Raw genomic sequence first — 23,203 nt, 5'->3', positions numbered from 1 at the left:
CAAAGGGAAAAGCTACAGTCGCCCAGAAGGGCAAGACTATGATGAAAAGGCGGGTAGAAAGAGAGCCGCCAATGAATGTAGAAAAGGGCGAGTCACATAATGAGGCTCTATCTAATACTTCCTCCACCCCGCCCAATGTAGAAGAACAAGGAGGAGCTTCAGCTCCACTTCCTCCACCGGTTGCTTCGGGTCAACAAGTGACCGAGGCTATCCATCTATTGATACAGTTAGTTTCCGCCCAGGCACAGCGGCAGAATGTGGTTCCAAGTAATCGAGCAGCCAGTACCAGAGCCCGTGATTTCATGAGTTTGAATCCTCCAGAATTTTTTGGGTCAAAGCCGAATGAAGACCCGCAAAGTTTTATTGATGAAATGTTGAGGACGTTGAAGATTATTCATGCCTCCGAAACTGAATCTTTGGAGTTGGCATCTTATAGACTCCGAGATATGGCGATATTATGGTACAATAATTGGATATCATCAAGAAAGGAGGATGCACCTCCTCCCCTTTGGCAAGAATTTGTTTTAGCTTTCATCCGCCACTATTTGCCGCCCGAGGTCCGCCGAGCTAGAGCGGATAGGTTTTTAAATCTAAAACAAGGAAGTATGAGTGCCCGGGAGTATAGCCTTCAATTTAATTCCTTGGCTAGATATTCCCTGTCTATGGTGGCCGATATGGGAGATAGGGTGCCCAGGTTCGTAAGTGGCTTAGGGCCACATTTGTTTAAGGATTGTTTGACGGCTTCGTTGCAAGATGGGATGGACATTTCTCGAATTCAAGCCCATGCCCAGAATCTAGAAGGGCAACAACATCCGCAAAGGGGTGATCGTGATACTGATAGAAGGCAAGGCAAGAAGGCTAGATCTGTGAGGGCAGGTAGTGATTACAGAGGGGGATCGAGGCAGACTTATTCCAGACATTCAGGCCAGTCGGTGACTAGTGCAGATAGGAGATTTGATCGCTCCTTTCCTTGAGGACAAGGTCAGAGTTCGAGAGCTTCGGGTTCTCAGTTTGGGGGTGATCATAGTCAGAGGAAACCACCAGTGCCGGGGTGTAGTCAGTGCGGCAAATTACATTCAGGGCTATGTCGCCAGGGTACAGATGCTTGCTATGTTTGTGGATAGACTGGTCACTTGATGCGAGATTTTCCCTCGAGGTATGGTAGAGGTGGGGTTCAGCCCACAGGATCAGCAGCTGGTTCCTCTTCAGTGCGCTCGGTAGGGCAGACTTCCCAGATTTCAACAGGTCGAGGTAGAGGCAGAGGGGGAGCATCTACTTTAGGTGCCACTCAGCCCCGTGTGTACGCTTTAGCCGAAAGACAGGATCTTGAGTCCTCCCCGGATGTGGTTACAGGTACGTAACCCATATTTTCCCATGATGTATATGAATTGATAGATTCGGATTCTACCTTATCTTATATTACTCCGTATGTTGCTGGTCGTATTGGGGTGAAACCTGAGCCAATAAAACCCGTTGAGGTATCTACTCCGGTTGGTGATCTCGTGACAGCTAGACAAATGTATAAAATTTGTGTAATTGTGATATGCGACTGCCAGACTAGAGTTGATCTAATTGAGCTGGAAATGTCAGATTTTGATGTGATTATGGGTATGGATTGGTTGGCCTCATGTTATGCTAGTGTTGATTTCCGAATGAAAGTAGTTCGATTTTAATTTTTGGGAGAGCCCGTGCTTGAATGGAAAGGTAATACAGCATCTCCAAAAGGTAGGTTTATTTCCTACCTTAAGGCAAGAAAGATGATAGCTAAGGGCTATATTTATCACCTAGTCCGAGTTCATGATACCAAAGCAGAGTCGCTAACTTTCCTATCCGTTCCGGTAGTGAATGAATTTTCGGATGTAATTCCAGATGAGCTTCCAGGCCTTCCTCCGGAAAGGGAGATTGATTTCGCTATTGATGTGTTTCCAGACACCAAGCCTATTTTCATTCCTCCTTATCGAATGGCTTCGACAGAATTAAAAGAGCTAAAGGCACAGTTGAAAGATTTGCTTGAGAAGGGGTTTATTAGACCCAGTTCATCACCGTGGGGAGCAACAATCTTGTTCATGAGAAAGAAAGATGGTTCCCTACGAATGTACATTGATTATAGGCAGTTGAATAAGGTGACAATAAAGAACAAATATCCTCTCCCAAGGATTGATGATTTATTTGACCAACTACAAGGTGCCAAGTGGTTTTCTAAAATAGACTTAAGGTCAGGTTATCATCAAGTGAGAGTTAAGGAAGACGATACTCCCAAAACAGCTTTCAGAATAAGATATGGCCATTATGAATTCCGGGTGATGTCATTTGGGTTAACCAATGCTCCGACAGTGTTTATGAACTTGATGAATAACGTATTCAGGCTTCTTTTGGATTTATTCGTAATAGTGTTCATTGATGATATTCTGGGATACTCTCGTACAGAATTAGAACATGCTGACCATTTACAAATTGTCCTTGGCATTCTTCGAACCCGAAAATTGTATGCAAAATTTTCAAAGTGCGAGTTTTGGCTGAATTCTGTAACATTTTTGGGTTATGTTATTTCAGATGATATTCAGGTTGATACTCAGAAAATTGAAGCTGTGAAGACTTGGCCAAGCCCTACGACGCCTACAGAAGTTTGTAGTTTTCTGGGATTGGCAGGGTACTATAGAAGGTTCGTCGAAGGGTTTTCGTCTATTTTGGCCCCATTGACGAAGCTAACCCAAAAGTCAGCTAAGTTTCAGTGGAATGATACTTGTGAACGTAGCTTCCAAGAGTTGAAGGACAGATTAACTTCAGCTCCGGTCTTGATGCTCCCAGAAGGGCCAGATGGCTATGTTGTATATTGTGATGCTTCCGGTGTTGGGTTAGGATGTGTGTTAATGCAGCACGGTAAAGTCATTGCTTATGCTTCGAGGTAGCTGTGGAAACATAAAAAGAACTACCCAACTCATGATCTTGAATTGGCTGCAGTTATTCACGCGTTAAAGATGTGGAGACATTACTTGTATGGTGTGCATGTTGATATCTATATAGATCACAAGAGTCTTCAATATATTTTCAAACAGAAGGAGTTGAATCTGCGGCAGAGGCGGTGGTTAGAATTATTGAAAGATTATGATATGAGTATTTTATACCACCCCGGAAAGGAAAACGTAGTAGCTCATGCGCTTAGCCACCGATCAATGGGCAGCCTATGTGAAGTTCCTCCGGAAAAGAAAGAATTAATTCATGAGCTACACCAACTAGTTAATCTTAGAGTATGTCTATTTGATTCAGGTAGTGCTGGAATTGGTATTAATGACCCCACAGTTTCATCCCTGAATATGGAAGTGAAAGAGCGTCATTATAAAGATCCTCATTTGTGCCATTTTAGAGACACAGCTCATGAAAAAGAGAAATCTCCATTTGAAATTTCCACGGATGGAATTCTTAGATACCCAGGCAGGCTATGTGTTCCGAATGTTGCAGAACTACGTCATAGAATTCTAGAAGAAGCTCATTATTCTCAGTATTCTATTCACCCAGGTGCAACAAAGATGTATCATGATCTCAAATTGATATATTAGTGGGATGGCATGAAGAGAGACATAGCAGAATTTGTAGCTCAATGTCCAAACTGCCAACAGGTAAAACTCGAACATCAAAAGCCAGGAGGATTATTGCAAGCAATGAAATCCCTGCATAGAAATGGGAAGTGATCACCATGGAATTTATTGTGGGGTTACCTCATTCTCGAGGCAAATATGATTCTATATGGGTGATTGTGGATAGATTGACGAAAGCAGCTCATTTTCTTCTTGTTAGGACCACATACTCGGCACAAGACTATGCAAGGTTGTATCTCAAAGAAATTGTGCGACTCCATGGTATTCCGATATCCATTATCACAGATAGAGGAGACCAGTTTACAGCCAAGTTCTGGAAATCTTTCTAAGAGGGTCTAGCTACTCAAGTAAAGCTCAGCACGGCGTTCCATCCGCAAACTGATGGGCAAGTCGAACGTACTATTCAGACCTTGGAGGATATGCTAAGAGCATGTGTTCTAGATTTCGGTGGTAGTTGGGATGACCACTTACCTCTAATCGAGTTTGCATACAACAATAGCTATCATTCCAGTATTCAAATGGCTCCCTATGAAGCTTTATATGGAAGGAAGTGTAGATCCCCAATTGGATGGTTTGAAGTAGGAGAAGTGCAGCTAATAGGCCCTGAGTTAATTCAGCAAGCGGTAAAAAAAGTCAAGGTGATTCGAGATCGATTATTAACAGCCCAAAGTCGCCAAAAATCTTATGCGGACAATCGCCGGCGAGACTTAGAATTTCAAGTTGATGATTGGGTATTCTTAAATGTGTCACCAATGAAAGGTGTGATGAGGTTTGGCAAGAAAGGGAAGTTAAGTCCTCGATACATTGGACCCTATAAGATTATCCGCAAGGTGGGTCAAGTAGCTTACGAATTGGACTTGCCTCCAGGACTTGAATCAGTCCATCCAATTTTCCATGTCTCAATGCTCCGCAAGTGTGCTGGAGATCCTATGAGGATTTTTCCAATAGATGATGTTCAAGTGATAGAAAAGCTAGTCTATGAAGAGGTGCCCATTGCCATATTAGACAGGCAAGTACGGAGACTGCCAAATAAGGAAGTGGCCTCAATTAAAGTCTTACGGCGAAATAACAACCGGGAAGAAATGACTTGGGAAGCGGAAGCGAGTATGAAATACAAGTACCCGCATTTATTCCAACCCCCAGAAGAGATTCAAGATGAAACACTAACATTATGAGGTATGTATGCTTTCTTTTCATGCTTTTGGTCGTGTGTTGACATAAATGTATTGATATTGTATTGTGGCCCTGTGAGGAAATATTGTTGTGGGTTGTTGTGACAGGACGGTAGTGCCATATTACAGGGGAAACTCTGGAAAAAATTTCGTCGAATTCCCGAGTGCTTAACATTCGAGGACAAATGGTCCAAAAAAGGGGGAAGAGTGTTACACCTTCGAAATTCCATTCCATGTCGTCGTGTAGTGAATGAACCAATGCGAGCTTAAGGGTAACAGGAATTTCTCAGGACTATAAGACGGATATTTAGTGGTTTTAGAATGCATACGTTAAGACTTTGAAGCCATATGAATTGACGAAATAAGGAATGATAATGACAAGTAGAGCATAAGTGGGGTTTAGTAAAGGTTTCGTTAATTATTGCGTTAAGGATTGTTTGGTAAGGCCTTGAGGACGAGTTATAGGGATGTTTAGATCATTAATGAAGTATGAAACAAGTGTTAAGAAGGTTGTTTAAGGATTGGAGATCAAACGAAACGACAAGGACAACTTCGGAAAAACTGTGAGTTACACGACCACATTATACGGCCCGTGGAACTTTATATGAACCGTATAATGGTCCGTATTACCCAAAAGCAACAATGTTTTACAAGGTGGTGAACCACGGACACTTATACTGACCGTATAATGACGGACAGTATAAGTGGTTTGTATAAGTCCTGACGGGCTGAGTATTTCCAAGTATTTAGATGTGATCCCACTTCATTATATTCATTCTCCTCACTTCTCCACTTCTCTCCAAGCTTCTAGAATATTCCATACACATCTTCAACATAAAAATCAAGGGAAACCAAAGATCAAACACCAATATTCAAGGGAAATCAAGCATATGGAAGCTTGCTAGGGTTATGGAAGTTAGAAATCCCTTGGAAGCTAAAGCTAGGGTTTTCTTCAAGCGAAGCATTGTCAACCAAAACCCGTTCCTACGCATTCAAAGGTGAGTTTTATGATTATTCCATGTTGTTTAAAGTATTGAAAAGTTGAAACACTTAGATTATGGAAGAAGATGGAAAATGGGTTACAAAAGATGAGATTAGTGGCAATTATGAATAGTAAATTAATATGAATCATGAATATTGATATGTAGTGATTGTAATTACATTATGAATGATGTAAGGAGTATGAGAGAAACATTAGATGAGAATGAATGTAATGATGTATTATGATTGTGACTATGGATGAGCTTGAGAGGAAATTGTGGGGATTGTATAATGATGAATTTGACTAAAGTCATTGATGATGATATTATGAATGTTATTATTGACGTTTGGGAGTTGATATATGATATGGAGAAAGTAGTAGAAACAAAGGAGATGCTGCCCAATTTACTATAGCTTTAGTTCAAACACGCTTATGTTATCGATTATCTAATATGAGTATAAACTTTCTTGAAGGTAGAAACGCGGGCAACGAAGAAGAACGATCAAACGATAGAATAGCTAAACGAAAGAGGTATGTAAGGATAATCCTTTCCTTATAAGGCATGAATCTTCCTAAATTTCTATGATCTTCCTACATAATGGAAATTACGAGTCCATGACTATAAGAAGCTACCTACACATATGATAAAGAAAGGTGATACGATACGAGCATGACAATGATGATGATGAATATAAGTATGAAGAATCCTGGAGTAATGTAAGATATCCATGAAGCTAATGATCCTAAGTATTGTGTCATTGATGATCTTCCTTGTGTACACTCACCTTAAAATGCTAGTCCCTTCAAGGTGAGACATGACGATTATAATCACTCCATAACGTAGTCGGGGGTTCACGACCTTGTGTCACCTCGACATAGCCATGGTTATCTCCACGTTTTAATGTAGGATTAATGGTAAACGTATGATAATGCTAAGGTTATGATAAGGTCATGATATGCCTATGATATGTATGATAACGATGAGTTTATGTTAATTATGTGACGATACGATTCCACCGTGCCTAGTTGGCTGGGCATGTCACCGCGAAGGCGGGCTGCATATGATTCCACAGTGCCTTAATGGTCGGGCATGTCACCGCTAAGGCGGGCTGCTATGTTTACACCGAGCCTAGAGGGTCGGGCATGATCACCACTAGTGGGCGGCATATGATGGTTACCCGGACGCGAGTCAACGATGATGATCGATATGATACAATGATGTATGAGTTATGATGATACATGTACTATGATTATATATATGATGTATGTATGAAATGTAACCACCCTTAAAAGTTACACAGGTTGTATCTCTATCCTATGACTTATGATTTCTCTATCGTGATCATTTCATTCTTGCCTTACATACTCAGTACAATGTTCGTACTGACGTCCGTTTTCTTTGGACGCTGTGTTCATACCCATAGGTAGACAGGGTGGTGATCCAGACTCGTAGAGTTACCAGCAGATTTATAGGAGCACTCCATTTCTCCTGAGGTGCTATTTGGTTTATTCTTTTGTGTATATATGTATTTTGGACACGACGGGGCCTTGTTCCATCCATATGATTAGTACTCTAGTAGACGCTCGTAGATACGCATGTGTGGGTAGTATGGTCTCACGATGTTACTATTGTATCTATATTATTATTTTGATAGCCGAAGGGCTTATGTATATAAAAGTAATTATGTTTCCAAATGAAGAATGATTTTTTTTCTATGATTTGAGTATAAATTAATGAATTTACGCTAAATGAGTATGGTAAGTAATGGAATGAGTGGTGCTCGGTGGTTGGCCCCGGGTACCCGTCATGGCCCCTAGTCGGGTCGTGAGAACTGGTGTCATGATAAGGGTATTTGCATAATTTCCATTGTATAGTCTGGTCAGAATGCATTCTTTGGGCATTAGCTAATAGTATAAATGGATTGTGTCTGTTATTGGGATATGACGTCCCTTATTTACCGGTCCTATGCTTATTCCCTGTCTCGTGTGATTATGTGTTCTCATCACTCCTAAATACTCGATTAAAAGTGGAAAAGAGCTAAAGATTGAGTCTTTATTGCTTATTATGTTGCATCTCATATTCATGCTGATTGTAGTATCTCTTGTGCATTTGAGGATACTTGTGAAAGGTCTGATAGGAAATGATTTCGGATGGAGTGATGATGGTATTTGCACCAGATTGGCTATATGACAGTTAATGTGGGCCTAAGGCCCGAGTATTGTGCTTAAGACGCCTAAAATGGCTAAGACTCGATATGATCTGGGAGATCTAAGAATGCTGGGTTGGTATATGGACCTCGCAACTCCCCCATGTGTCACCATTTGTTAATGTTCAAACGTGTTTGTATCGGGAGATGAAGAAGGCCTTACATTGCATTTCATATCATTGCATATTATATTATCTCATTGATAACTTGATTGTGATTTTTTGAGCTGATTGCATGATTTACCTTAATTCCTTACTTGTAATATGACAAATTTGTGGATAGCTTACTGACTCTGGGGAGTTAGTGCCTTAACGACTCTGTAAATTGGGTCGTGAGAAATTGGTATCAGAGCTTTAGGTTAATTGGTCTCAGAAGTACAAGAACAATGTCTAGTAGAGTCTTGAGGATCGGTACGATGAGATCCGTATCTATCTTCGAGGGGCCATAGGACATCTAGAAAAACTCTAATCTTTTATTCCTTATCGTGTGCACTAGATTCTTATAGGTTCTAAAATCTTCTTTATTTCACTCTTTCACAGATGGTGACGACACGATCAAGCCGCAGTCGAAGGCTAGCAGCCCGCACCCGCTACTACTATTGCTCGTGGGAGAGGCAGGGGACGAGGTAGAGGGCGAGGCTAGGCTAGAGCCCACATTGCTACACCAGTCAAAGGCCGAGCACCAACTGTTGCTCAGGCCCATGCTAGGGATGTGACTCCGGACCTAGAGAAAATCTCAGAGGAGGAGCATGTTTAGGCGGATGAGGTTGGACCCGCCCAAGCACCAGCTAGATTCATTGCTACTCCTTTTTTTCAGGATACCTTGGTGCACATCTTGAGCTTCTTTGAGGGTATGGCCCAAGCGGGCCTACTACCGGCTACTCCAAAGGGTTCCCAAACTAGAGTAGGAGTTCAGACTCCCGATTCAATGGTTGCTGCAAGGTATAGGACACCATAGGCATAACCAGTTGCTGCTATGGCTCCTCAGTTATAAGGTTTGCCTATTCTGGGTATTGCTATTCACCAGTTTCCCAGCCTACTATGATAGTTGAGGAGAAGAAGAGGTAGGATAATTTTGAGAAGATGAATCCACTATAGTATGACGGGCGTCCTGATGATGATGCGTATGACTTTTTAGTTAATTGCCATAAGCGTCCGCACAATTTGGGGTTGATTTAGTCCAACAAAGTTGAATTTGTAACTATGCAGATGGTTCGCACCGCCAAGCAGTGGTGGAGAGTTTTTATTGATACTAGGCCATCTGGATTACCTCCACTTGGGCTGAGTTTTCTCGCGTGTTTTTGGGGAAGTGGGTTCCCTGTAGCTTGAGGGATGAGAGGCGTGAGCGGCTTGACAGGTTGGAGCAGTATGGGATGTCTGTGATCGAGTACGAGATGATATTTCACTCCCTATCTCGCCATGCTTTGACCGTTCTACATGATGAGACAGAGAGGATTAGAAAGTTCATTTAGGGGATGTCGTATCACCTTCGAGTTGTGGCGACGCAGGTGGCAGTTTTAGGAGGTACTTTTTATGCAGTGGTGGATGCCACTAGGAGCATTGAGTCTATTAGGCATGATGAGTTTGGTGATAGATCAGGCAAGAAGCCCCATAGCTCAGGCAGTTATAGGAGGTACCACGTCTGCAAGTAGAAGATGTCATGGTAGGGGTTATTGTCCCCAGTTTAGTAGACTCGTTCAGGCAGCGATGCAGACTTTGATAGATGGTTCTTTGAGTCATGGTTCTCATGGTTTGGGGCACAGTTCTCAGGGTTCTTATTCCCGATCTGGAGGTCGAGGTGGTCATTCGGGATATTCTGGTTTGTCTCAGCAGCTTATGACTCGTCGAGGTGGTTTTGAGTATGGTGACTTAGGTTATTTCGCCAGGGAGTGCCCCAAACTTAGACAGGGTGACCCACTCTCAGGTTCTCAGATTGTTGCACCTAGGTTAGTGGCATAGCCGACTAGAGGCGGTGCATAGATTGGCAGAGATGGTTCTTATATTGGTAGAGGTGGTACCCAGATAGGTCATGGTGGTGGTCGCGGAGTTTCTCAGGCCAAGGGTGGCCATGCTCAGTTCTATGCATTCCCGGGTAGACCAGAGACAGAGTCTTCTGATACAATCATTACAGGTACTATTTTGGTTTGTTGCCGATCGGCTATGGCATTATTTGATCAAAGATCTACATACTCTTATGTTTCGAGTTTGGATATGCTGTGTGAGTCGCTTGATTTTCTGTTTAGTATTTCTACTCATGTTGGAGATTTTGTAGTGGTGAATCGAGTGTATCGATCCTATGTTGTAACCTTGATGGGGTATGACACTTGGGCTGATTTGATAATTCTAAACATGGTAGATTTTGACATTATTCTTGGTATGAGTTGATTGTCCCCTTTTTATGTGATCTTAGGTTGTCATGCCAAAATGGTTACCTTAGCTATGCTAAGAGTCCCTAGGTTCGAGTGGAAGAGTGATACCATCCATGCACTGAAGAAAGTGATATCGTTCTTTAAATCTCATCGGATAGTGAAGAAGGGCTTCTTAGTGTATTTGGCCTATGTTCGGGATACTAGTGTCAATACTCTTTCCCTTGAGTCGGTACCAATAGTAAAGAAGTTTCCTGAGGTGTTTCCGACAGATTTACTGAGTGTTCCACCGGATCATGACATTGACTTTTCTATTGACTTGGAGCCGGGCATCAAGCCCATTTCTATTCCGCCATATTGAATGGTACCAGCAGAGTTGACAGAGTTGAAAGAACAGTTGCAAGGCATGTTGAGTAAAGTGTATATTAGACCTAGTGTTTCCCCTTGGGGTGCTCCAGTGTTGTATATGAAGAAGCAGGATGGGTCTATGCACATCTGTATCGACTTCGAAAGTTGAACAAGGTCACCATCAAGAACAAGTATCTCATTCCTCGGATTGATGGTTTGTTTGATCAGCTTTAGGGTGCATCGGCCTTCCCCAAGATCAATTTAAGGTCCGATTATCACTAGTTGAAGATTAGAGGATATCCCTTAGACAACCTTCAGGACCCGCTATGGTTACTGTGAGTTCCTAGTTATGTCTTTTGGGCTGACCAATGCCCCAGCAGCCTTTACGAATTTGATGAACAGTGTTTTCAGATCGTACTTGGACTCCTTCATGAATATTTTCATTGATGATATCTTGATTTACTCTTGTAGTAGAGCGGAGCACGAGCAGCATTTGAGGATCTTGCTTGGGATTCTTAAAGAGAAGCAATTATATGCTAAGTTCTCGAAGTGTGAGATTTGGCTTGATTATGTGGCATTCTTGGGTCATGTGGTGACCAAAAATGGGTTTATGGTAGATACTAAGAAGATTGAGGCAATTCGTGATTGGGTCAGACCTACTTCAGTTATCGAGATTCGAAGTCTCATTAGCCTGGCTAGTTACTGTCAGCATTTTGTAGAGGATTTTCATATATTGCATCCCCTTTGACCAGATTGACTCAGAAGAATGTACCCTTTCAGTGGTCGGATGAGTGTGAGTTGAGCTTTCAAAAGCTCAAGACTTTGTTGACTACAACCTGATTTTGACTATTCCGTGGAGGGCTAGGGCCTTACTGTGTATTGTGATGCTTCGCGGATTGGACTTGGTTGTGTTTTGATGTAGAAAGGGAAAGTGAGAGCTTATGCTTCAACACAGTTGAAGGTGCATGAGAAGAACTACCACACTCATGATTTGGAGTTGGCGGCAGTAGTATTTGCATTGAAGATTTGGAGGCACTACTTGTATAGTGTGCATTGTGAGGTGTTTACTAATCATAAGAGTCTTCAACATATTTTTAATAAGAGAGATCTCAATTTGAGGCAACGACGGTGGCTAGAGATGCTTAAGGATTATGATATGTCAATTCTTTATCATCCGGGCAAGGCCAATGTAGTGGTGGATGCCTTGAGTCGCAAGGCGGTGAGTATAGGTAGCCTAGCATGTTTACAGGTTAGGGAGCGACCTTTGGCTGTGGAAGTTCAGGCGTTGGCTAATAGCACGGTTAGACTTAATATTTTAGAACCCGGTAAGATTCTGGCTTGTGTGGAGGCACGCTCTTCCTTATTGGAGCAGATTATAGCCCAACAGTTTGATGATGCAAAGTTGTACAAAATTCGAGTTAAGGTGTTGGAAGGAAAGGCAAAAGTGACAATTTTTTATGATGAGGGGGTTTTAAGGATCAAGGGTTGCATATGTGTCCCCCGGGTGGGTGATTTGACTAGATTGATCATGGAAAAAGCTCATAGTTCAAGGTATTCCATTCATCCGGGAGGTACAAAGATGTATCAGGATTTGAACCAACATTATTGGTGGTGTAGTAAGAAAAGGGATATCGTAAGATTTGTGGCTAAGTGTTTGAATTTTCAACAAGTGAAGTATGAGCACCAAAAGCCGGGTGGATTTACTCAGAGGATGCCTATACCTGAGTGGACATGGGAGAGGATTGCTATGGACTTTGTGGTTGGATTGCCACGGACTTTGGGGAAATTTGATATGATTTGGATCATTATGGACTATTTAACGAAGTCGACTCAGTTCATACCAGTTCAGACTACCTACAATTCAGAGAAGTTGGCAAGGATCTACATCCGAGAGATAGTTCGTCTGCATGGTGTACCCATTTCTATCATATTGGATTGAGTAACTAAGTTGAGGAACTAAGTTTACATCGCATTTCTGGTTATCCTTGCAAAAAGAGTTGGGTACTCGAGTGGAGCTTAGTACAGCGTTTCATCCTCAGAGTGATGGTCAGTCTGAGCGTACTATGCAGGTCCTTGAGTATATGTTGCAGGCCTGTGTGATTGATTTTGGTGGTCATTAGGACCAGTTCTTGCCCTTAGTTGAGTTCGCTTATAACAACAGTTATCACTCCAGAATTGAGATGGCACCATTCGAGGCATCTATGGTAGGAGGTGTCGTTCTCCGATTGGTTGGTTTGATGCATTTGAGGCGAGGCCTTGGGGTACAGACTTGTTGTGGAATTCTTTGGACAAGGTCAAGTTGATTCAGGAGAGACTTCCCACAACTTAGAGCAGGCAAAAGATTTATGCGGATCGAAAGGTTCAAAACTTAGAGTTTATGGTTGGTGAGCATGTATTGTTGAAGGTTTCATATGAAGGGTGTGATGAGGTTTGAGAAGAAGGCAAGTTGAGCGCTAGGTATAGTGGCTCGTTTGAGATCATTCAGCATGTTGGTGAGGTAGCCTATGAGTTGGCTTTGCCTCCTGGTTTGTCGGGTGTTCACCCCATGTTTCACATTTCTATGCTCAAGAAGTATCATTCCGATGGTTCTTATGTGATTCAGTGGCATTCAGTGTTTCTTGATCAGAATTTGACTTTGAGGAGGCTACTTGGGAGACTGAGTTAAATATGCGGATTAGATATCCCTAGTTTTTTAGTGATTCACGTATTTCTCATCTCTTTCATGTTCAAAGATGAACATGGTTTAAGTGGTGGATGATGTCACGACCCGTTAGCTCACTTTGGCTATTTTGACTATTTTACTCTATTTGACCCTTCTTCTAGCTTCGTTATATTATATTTGACTTGTGGGGATGGGTGGCGCAATTCTCAAGGCTTTCAGATGTGTTTTGGGTGAGAAAATGGAACTTTCGGAAATTCATACGTGTTTAGTTGACCAAAGTCAACATCGGGGATAAATGGGTCTTTTTGATAATTTCATCAATTCCATTAGGTTCAGAATGTCGATTATGACATGGTTGAGTAGTTGATACGGTTCCCAAGGGACTCGGGGGTATTTTGGTCATTTGGTTGGAAACCTAGTTTTAAGGCGTTTGGTGTTGACCGGGTGAAGATGACCTCTTTTGAAAATTTCGAGTGCGCGAGTAAGTTCGTAGCGTATTTTAGGAATGGTTTACATGTTTGGTTTATGACCGGGAGGTTCCGGATGAGTTTCGGGTGTTGGATCAAAGTTTGGAACAATGCAGATTTTGCTGGTTCTTGTGTTTTTGCTACAGCGAGACTAGGCTGACACCTGCTAAGAAAGGGTGAGTCGGCCTTGGGCCACTTCTGTGTGGACTTTTCTGCAAGAGCGAGGCCGCTTTTGCGCACTTGGGTCGCATCTGCGGCATAGTGACATGGTAAGTGGACCTTGCACCTGTGAGGTTTGGGCTGCCGAAGCGGGCCCGTAGGTGTGAAGATTTGGACACTTTTTCGCATATGCTGGGCAAAAACATAATAAAATCCCCAACGCGAGATTAGGCTTCTCATTCACATATTTTGCATTTAGGAGCTCGGTTTAAGGAGATATTTTAGGGTTTAGCAAGATTCATCCATTGGGTAAGCTTCTAACCTTCCTTTTATGATTATTTCATCGATTATTAAAGGTTTTTATGCTAGAAATCATGATTAGGATTGGGGGAATTAGGGGTTTATGAACCCTAGGCTTGAATTGAGATTTTCTTCAATTAAGCATGAAATTGGTATTGGATTTGATTGTTTTTCGAGATATTGACTCTATAAATCATGGGTAAACTATTTACGGAACAAATTTCCCATTTTTCCCTTCGTGGCCCGAAGACATGTAGAGATCTAGTAGCAGTTGGTTGGCTACCTGAACTCTCACATTGTTGGTGAGGGTTTGAATCCCCACATTGTAATCCCCTTCCCCTACCCCCTGTGTAATTAAAAAAAATGGCTCGAAAACCTATTTGGGTGACTTTTTGGGTTCGGATTTGAAATATACTATTATGGGTATCACTGGATTCGTATAACTTCCTAAAATAATAATTTGACCTTATTGAACCCGATTTTGCTACGAAATTAGGGTTTTGACCTTCGTGGTTTGGAACGAGGTTGTGGGTTGACTTTCTAGAGCAGAATCATTTTTAGGGTTATTTGGGTATCAATTGACTCATATTCCTACTTGTAATCCGTGTTTGAACAGATTGGAATTGTTTGGAGGCTCTATGGAAGGGCAAGGCATCGTTGTGATTTTCGGACTCCTATTCCAGGCATGTTGAGACTATGAACCTTAGCTTAAGAGTCATGGTTGGTTAAAATTAGACTAATAAGAGGGGACAATGGGGTAACGAAAGGGGGGTTCCGATACTTGTGAGGTGACGAGCACTTGTATCGGATATCAGTGTCATGATAAGGGTATTCACGTAATTTCCATTGTATAGTCTGGGCTGAATGTCATGCTTTGGGTATTAGCTGATAGCATAGATTGATTGTATCTGTGATTGGGATATGAGGTCCCTTATTTACTGTTTCTATGCTTATTACCTGTCTCATTGTGATTACGTGTTCTCATCACTCATAAATACTCTTTTAAAAGTGGAAAAGAGCTAAAGATTGAGTCTTTATTGCTTAGCTTGATTGCTTATTATGTTGCATGTCATATTCATGCTTATTATAATATCTCATGTACATTTAAGGATACTTGTGAAAGGTCTGATGGGAAATGATTCTGATCGGAGTGATGATGGTATTTGCGCCAGATTGACTATATGACGGGACAAGACCCCGTCGTGCCCACATATACAAATGTACACAAAAGAATAATCAAGCACCTCCGGAACAAAAGAGTGCTTTCAATCGGCTAACAGCTCCTACGAGTTTGGCTCGAGCTCGCCTCCCTGTCTACCTGTGGGCATGAACACAGCATCCAAAGAAAACGGACGTCAGTACGAATATTGTACTGAGTATGTAAGACAAGAGTGAAATAAATATAATAAGAGGAGCGTGAGCCATAAGAGAAAGATATAACCTGCAAGAGTGTCATAAACAAATACATTTCGTACATATATCATATTTTACATAACATGGTACATATGTCATCACATCACAATCCTCATCGTTATCCCGCGTCCGGGTAACCATCATATGCCGCCCACTAGTGGGGATCATGCCTGGCCCTCTAGGCTTGGTGTAACATCACAGCCCGCCTTAGCGGTGACATGCCCGGCCATCTAGGCACGGTGGAACCATATGCAGCCCGCCTTAGCGGTGACATGCCCGGCCATTCTGGCGCGGTGGAATTTTATCATCACATAATCAATCATAACCCATCACTATTGCACATTTCATGAACGTATCATAATCTTATCATAGCTTGACGTGTTAAGGCATAACATAGGCATATTATGAGCTAGCATTATTGATCATCTTATAGACATATCATAACTTAGCATTTTTTTCACATTTATCATTAGGAAAAATACATTAAACTTTGAAGTCAACCGTAACTACATCGGGGTGACATAAGGTCGTGAACCCCCGATTATATTATGAACATTTACGAGTAGCCTGCCTCACCTTGAAGGAAATAATACATAAGGTGAGTGTGAGCAATAATATCATGAACTCTCGAATCGCTATACTTTAACTCATCATCATCACTATCATGCTCGTATGTAATGTGGTATATTTACGGACTCATAAGCTCCATCATATAGGAGGATCATGGAAAAACTTGGAAGATTCATGCCTTTTGAAGGAAGGGATAAGCCTTACATACCTTTGATGTTTAGCTAATCTATCGCTTGCTTGTTCTTCTTTAATGCATACGTTGTACCTTCAAGAGAATTTATATCGTCATTAACTAAGCAATTATAAGAACGGGCTTTCTAAAGCTAGGAAAAATTTGGCAACACTTCCTTTGTTTATACTACTTTTCCCATAGTCAATATCAAATCCCAAACGCTCACAACAACATTAACAATATTGCAATCAACAATCATCATTTATATACATTGACCACAATTCACCATTTCTCTTCAATTTCTCCACATTTATGGTTATAGCTTACTATTGCGTTTCCTCATATATAATACTTATTTCATGGTCTAAACGTCATTTATAACGTATTCATAATCCCAACACTCCAACATTCATAATTCAACCCAACTACCATCCAACCATGACACTATTCACTCATGAATGACCCATTTCCTATGTCTTTTTACATTTCAAGTATCTTAACCTTCCAATACCTTAAACAACATGGTTTATTCATGAAACTTACCTTAGATGATGGTTGAACAAGCCTTGAATGGAATTACTCCTCTAGCATCAAAACCCTACTTCACTTCCTTTGCGTTTTCTTGAGAGAGATGAACTTTAGCTAGGTTTCATACACTTTGTTTCATGGATTTGGTGTTATTGATCATCGCTTTCCTTTGATTTTCTTGTAATTGAAGAGTGGAGAGTATTCTAGTGGTTTCTAGAGAGAAATATCGTGAAGATGAAATGAATTTAATGAGCTTGGGTCTCCTTTTAATGACTTAAAATCTGATCCGGAATGAACAATAGTTGAAGTGCACAGTGGTCGTAAACCCAGTTTATGGTCCATATTCCAGTTTACGGGCCGTATTGCGTGGTCGTATTTAAGCATATCAAAACCAGAAAGGTATGCTAGGGATCATGGTGATTTACGATCGCAGTTTACAGGCCGTATTTCAATTTACGGTCCGTATTCCAAGTCGTATTTAACCATTTGAACATTTGACAGATATTTGAAGTTTTGTAAGTTGGAATACGACATGGTGGTTTACGGGTCGTATACTACTTTACGGTCCGTATTTAATTTTATGGAGCATAACCTTATCTCTTATTCCCATTGCCTTTGAAATCTTACTTAGGGTCGTCAAACGTCATACCCTTCTGATTAAAACACCATATACTTGTATTCTTCGTTAGTCTATTCATTGTGCGTTCACGGGGAAATTTCCGAGGTGTAACACTCTTCCTCCCTTTTGGAACATTCGTCCTCGAATGTTAAACACTCGGGATTCTATGAAAATTTTGCCAGAGTCTCCCTTGTAATATGGCACTACCATCCTGTCACAACTACCCATAATATCATTGCCTCACAGGGCTACATCACAATATCAACATGTCTATGGCCACACACGACCAAAAGCATGAAAAGTAAGCATATATATATATATACATATATACCTTATATCGTCGGCGTTTCATCTTGAATCTCTTCTGGGGGTTGGAATAAATGCGGGTACTTGGACTTCATACTCTCTTCCGCTTCCCAAGTCATTTCTTCTCGGTTATTGTTTTGCCACAAGATTTTAGCTGAAGCTACCTCTTTATTTCGGAGTCTTCGCACTTGCCTGTCTAGAATAGCAATAGGCACCTCTTCATAGGTTAGCTTTTCTGTCACTTGCACATCATCTATCGGGACAATCTTTGTGGGATCTCCAATACACTTGCGGAGCATCGAAATGTGGAAGACTGGATAGACTGATTCAAGCTCCGAAGGCAAGTCCAATTCATAGGCTACCTGACCCACCTTGTGGATAATTTTGTAGGGTCCAATATATCTAGGACTTAGCTTCCCTTTCTTGCCAAATCTCATCACCCCTTTCATTGGCGATACTTTCAAAAATACCCAATCACCCGCTTGAAATTCCAAGTCTCGTCGGCGATTGTCCGCATAAGACTTTTGGCGACTTTGGGCTGTCAACAATCGATCTCGGATCACCTTAACTTTTTCCACCGCTTGCTGAATCAATTCGGGGCCTACTAGCTGTACTTCTCCTATTTCAAACCATCCGATTGGGGATTTACATTTTCTCCCATATAAAGCTTCATATGGAGCCATTTGAATACTAGAATGGTGACTATTATTATATGCAAATTCAATTAAGGGTAAATGATCATCCCAACTTCCACCGAAATCCAGCACACACGCTCGTAGCATATCTTCCAAGGACTGAATAGTACGCTCGGCTTGTCCATCGGTCTGCGGATGAAATGCCGTGCTAAGCTTCACTTGAGTGCCTAAACCTTCTTGGAAGGACTTCCAAAACTTGGCTGTAAACTGTGCTCCTCTATCTGTGATAATGGATAATGGAATACCATGAAGTCACACAATTTCTTTGAGATATAACCTCGCATAATCTTCGGCTGAGTATGTAGTCTTAACTAGGAGAAAATGGGCTGCTTTTGTCAATCTATCCACGATCACCCATATAGAATCATACCTGCCGCGGGAACGAGGTAATCCCACAATGAAGTCCATGTTGATCACTTCCCATTTCCAAGTAGGGATTTCTATGGCTTGCAATAAGCCTCCTGGCTTCTGATGTTCAACTTTTACTTGTTGGCAATTTGGACACTGTGCTACGAATTCAGCTATGTCTCTCTTCATGCCATCCCACCAATATATTAACTTGAGATCATGATACATTTCGGTGGTACTTGGGTGAATGGAATACCGAGAGCAATGTGCTTCTTCTAGAATTCGTTAGCGCAATTCCGCCACACTCGGCACACATAGCATGTTTCGGTATCTAAGAATTCCATCCATAGAAACTTCAAACGAAGACTTCTCCTTTCCATAAGATGTGTCTCTGTAACGACATAATTGAGGATCTTCATATTGCCGTTCTTTCACTTCCATGTCCAAGGACGAAATTGTGGGATCATTGATACTAATCCCCTCATTACCCGAATCGATTACACGTACTCCAACATTAGCTAGTTGGCGGATCTCATAAACCATCTCTTTCTTTTCCGGAGGGACTTTACATAAACTGCTCATGGATCAGCGGCTAAGCACATCTGCTACTACATTCGCTTTTCCGGGGTGGTACAAAATATTCACATCATAATCTTTCAACAATTCTAACCACCGCCTCTGCCGCAGGTTCAACTCCTTTTGCTTGAAAATGTATTGAAGACTTTTGTGATCTGTATAGATATCAACATGCACGCTATACAAATAATGCCTCCATATTTTTAAGGCCTGAACAACCGCAGCTAATTCCGGGTCATGGGTTGGATAATTCTTTTCATGTTTCTGTAATTGCCTCGAAGCATATGCAATAACTTTACCATGCTGCATCAATACGCATCCTAATCCGACACCGAAAGCGTCACAATATACCACGTAGCCATCTGACCCTTCTGGAAGTGTTAAGATCGGAGCTGAGGACAATCTGCCTTTCAACTCTTGGAAACTGCGCTCACAAGCATCATTCCATTAAAATTTGGCTGACTTCTAAGTTAGCTTCGTCAATGGGGCTGAAATAGATGAGAAGCCCTCTACGAACCTTCTGTAATAACCTGCCAAACCTAGAAAACTACAAATTTCTGTAGGCGTCGTAGGCCTTGGCCAAGTCTTCACAGCTTCAATCTTCTGAGTGTCAACTCGAATGCCATCATTTGAAATAACATGGCCCAGAAATGTCACAGAATTTAGTCAGAACTCGCACTTTGAAAATTTTGCATACAATTCTCGGGCTCGAAGAATGCCAAGAACAATTCGCAAATGATATGCCTGTTCTGATTCCGTGCGAGAATACACCAGAATATCATCAATAAATACTATCACAAATAACTCGAAGAGAGGCCTGAATACATTGTTCATCAAATTCATAAACATGGTCGGAGCATTAGTCAATCCAAATGACATCACCCTGAATTCATAGTGGCCATATCTCGTTCTGAAGGCTGTTTTGGGAATATCCGCTTCTCTAACTCTCACTTGATGGTAACCCGACCTCAAATCTATTTTAGAAAACCACTTGGCACCTTGCAATTGATCGAATAAGTCATCAATCCTTGGGAGAGGATATTTGTTCTTTATCGTCACTTTGTTCAATTGCCTGTAGTCGATACGCATTCGTAGAGATCCGTCCTTCTTCCTCACAAACAAGACCGGTGCTCCCCACGGTGATGAACTGGGTCTAATAAACCTCTTTTCAAGCAAATCTTTCAACTGTGCCTTTAACTCTTTCAACTCTGCCGGAGCCATTCGATAAGGAGGAATAGAAATAGGCTTGGTGTCCGGCAACACATCAATGGCGAAGTCAATCTCTCTTTCTGGAGGAAGACCTGGAAGTTCATCTAGAAACACATCTGGGAATTCATTCACTACCGGGACTGATTGGAAAGTTGGCGGCTTTGCCTCGATGTCACGGACCCAAACTAAGTGATAAATATAGCCTTTGGCTATCATCTTCCTTGGCTTAAGGTAGGAAATAAACCTACCCTTTGGAGATGTTGTATTACCCTTCCATTCAAGCACGGGCTCTCCCGGAAATTGAAATCGCACCACTTTCGTTCGGCAATTGACATTAGCATAACACGATGCCAACTAATCCATACCCATAATTACATCGAAATCTAACATTTCCAGTTCAATTAAATCATCTTTGGTCTGGCGATCACATATCACAACTACACAATTCTTATACACTTGCTTTGCTATCACGGGATCACCAACCGGAGTAGACACCTAAAAAGGTTTGATTGGCTCAGGTTTCACCCCAATACGACCAACAACATATGGAGTAATATAAGAGAATGTAGAACCCGGATCTATCAATTAATATACATCACGGGAAAATATAGACAATCTACCTGTAACCACATTCAGAGAGGACTCAAGATCCTGCCGCCCGGCTAAAGTATATACACGGGCCTGAATGGCACCTGAAGTAGATGCTGCCCCTCTACCTCTACATCGGCCTACTGACATCTAGGGTGTTACACCTCGGAAAATTCCCCGTACATGTACAAGGAATATAACGACAAGGGTATGAGTGTGGGGTGTTTTACTAAGCAAGGGGTGATGATTCGTGAATTTTTGGAAATGGAAAAGTTGTAGAATTTCATGCAGCCCAGTGGTCGTATAGTGATTTACGGCCCGTAAAGTGATTTACGGACCGTAAACCACCATCGTCCTCCAGCCTTTCAAATTCCAACTTTCTGTTAAAGTGTGGGAATGCTTAAATACGACTTGGAATACGGGCCCGTAAATTGGTTTACGGACCGTAAACCTCGATCGTAAACTGCAATATTCTTCAGCTAACTTCTCTGTTTTGGACATGCTTAAATACGACCAGGGAGGACGGCTCGTAAACCAGTTTACAGCTCGTAAATAGTGGTTTACGACCACTGTTCACCCCGACTGGAATTCATTAATGATCAAACTTTGAGTTATTAAAAGGGACCAAAGCCTCATTTTATTTCATTTTTCATCCATACAACCTTCAAGAACACTCTAGAAGCTCTCCAAATATTCATCCACAAAATTCAAGAGATCAAAGGGAAACAAACATCATCAACATCTAATTCATGAAAGAAAGTGCATAAGACTCCATTGGAAGTCATCTTCTTCAAGAAATCTCAAAAGGGTTGAAATAGGGTTTTGGTATAAAAAGAGTATTGTTGCTCAAGGCTTGTTCCACCATCATCCAAGGTATGTTTCCTGACTATACCTTATGGTTCAAGGTATTGGAAGGCTTAGATACTTGAAATGTATAAGAACATAGGAAATGGGCCTTGCATGGGTGAATAGTGGCACAATTGAATAGTAGTTGAATGGAGTCATGAATGTTGATAAGCTACGGTTGTGAATATGTTATAAATAACGTCTAGACCATGAAATAAGTATTATATACGAGAAAACGTGATAACGAGCTATAACCATGGATGTGGAGAAATTGGAGGAAAATGGTAGATTTTTCTTAAAGTGTATAAGTGATGATTGTTTAAAGTAATATTGTGAGTGTCGTTACGAATGTATAACGGATAGAATTAGTTTTAGACAGCAAGGGACGGATTGACACAGGTGGTGTATCCTAAAGAACAAAGCGGTACTAAGTTAAGAATATGGTTCCTCATGCGAAGAGTCAAGGATCTATTATTAAGTGGGAGAAGATAAGATAGCAAAGAGGAAATGTACGAAGTACGAGTGCCTAAAGAATAGTGGAGTGGTAGTTAAAGGAGAACATATCTCCTACAAATATCCCATACCAAGTTAGAACGAGTGAAGTGAATGAGGTAAAGAGTTGAAGAGGAAAAGATGATCATGAGTTATGGGTCTACTGTACGACGATGAAGCGATGAAGTAGAGTTATAACTAATAATGATAGTGGTACAACGCGGATATGGAATCGGTTCCAAGAGCAAACAAGAGTAAGAGAATAAGGAGGCATGGGGCACATTAGCGCCGTAAGAGAGACCTAAGCCCTAGGGAAACGAAGATGGCGTTACAAGCAAATTTTGAGCGCCGAAGAAGAGGGCAAGTGACATTAGATGGGTGGCATGGATAACTAGACCCACTATTAATGTAACCATCCCTATAGGGCAGGAAGTTTTTAATCGGAGCAGATTCAGATACAGACACATAACTACTGGATGAGCTAAGTAACGTACGTTTTTGCTCGGAGTGTTATATCGGGTGCGTTTCTTGGTTATAAGACTGTAAGGCGAGTACGCTAAGACTCCACGACTCCACGTATGAA

The sequence above is a fragment of the Lycium barbarum genome, chromosome 3 (assembly GCF_019175385.1).
Source record: "Lycium barbarum isolate Lr01 chromosome 3, ASM1917538v2, whole genome shotgun sequence".
Classification (NCBI taxonomy): domain Eukaryota; kingdom Viridiplantae; phylum Streptophyta; class Magnoliopsida; order Solanales; family Solanaceae; genus Lycium; species Lycium barbarum.
This window is presented reverse-complemented; position numbering follows the sequence as displayed.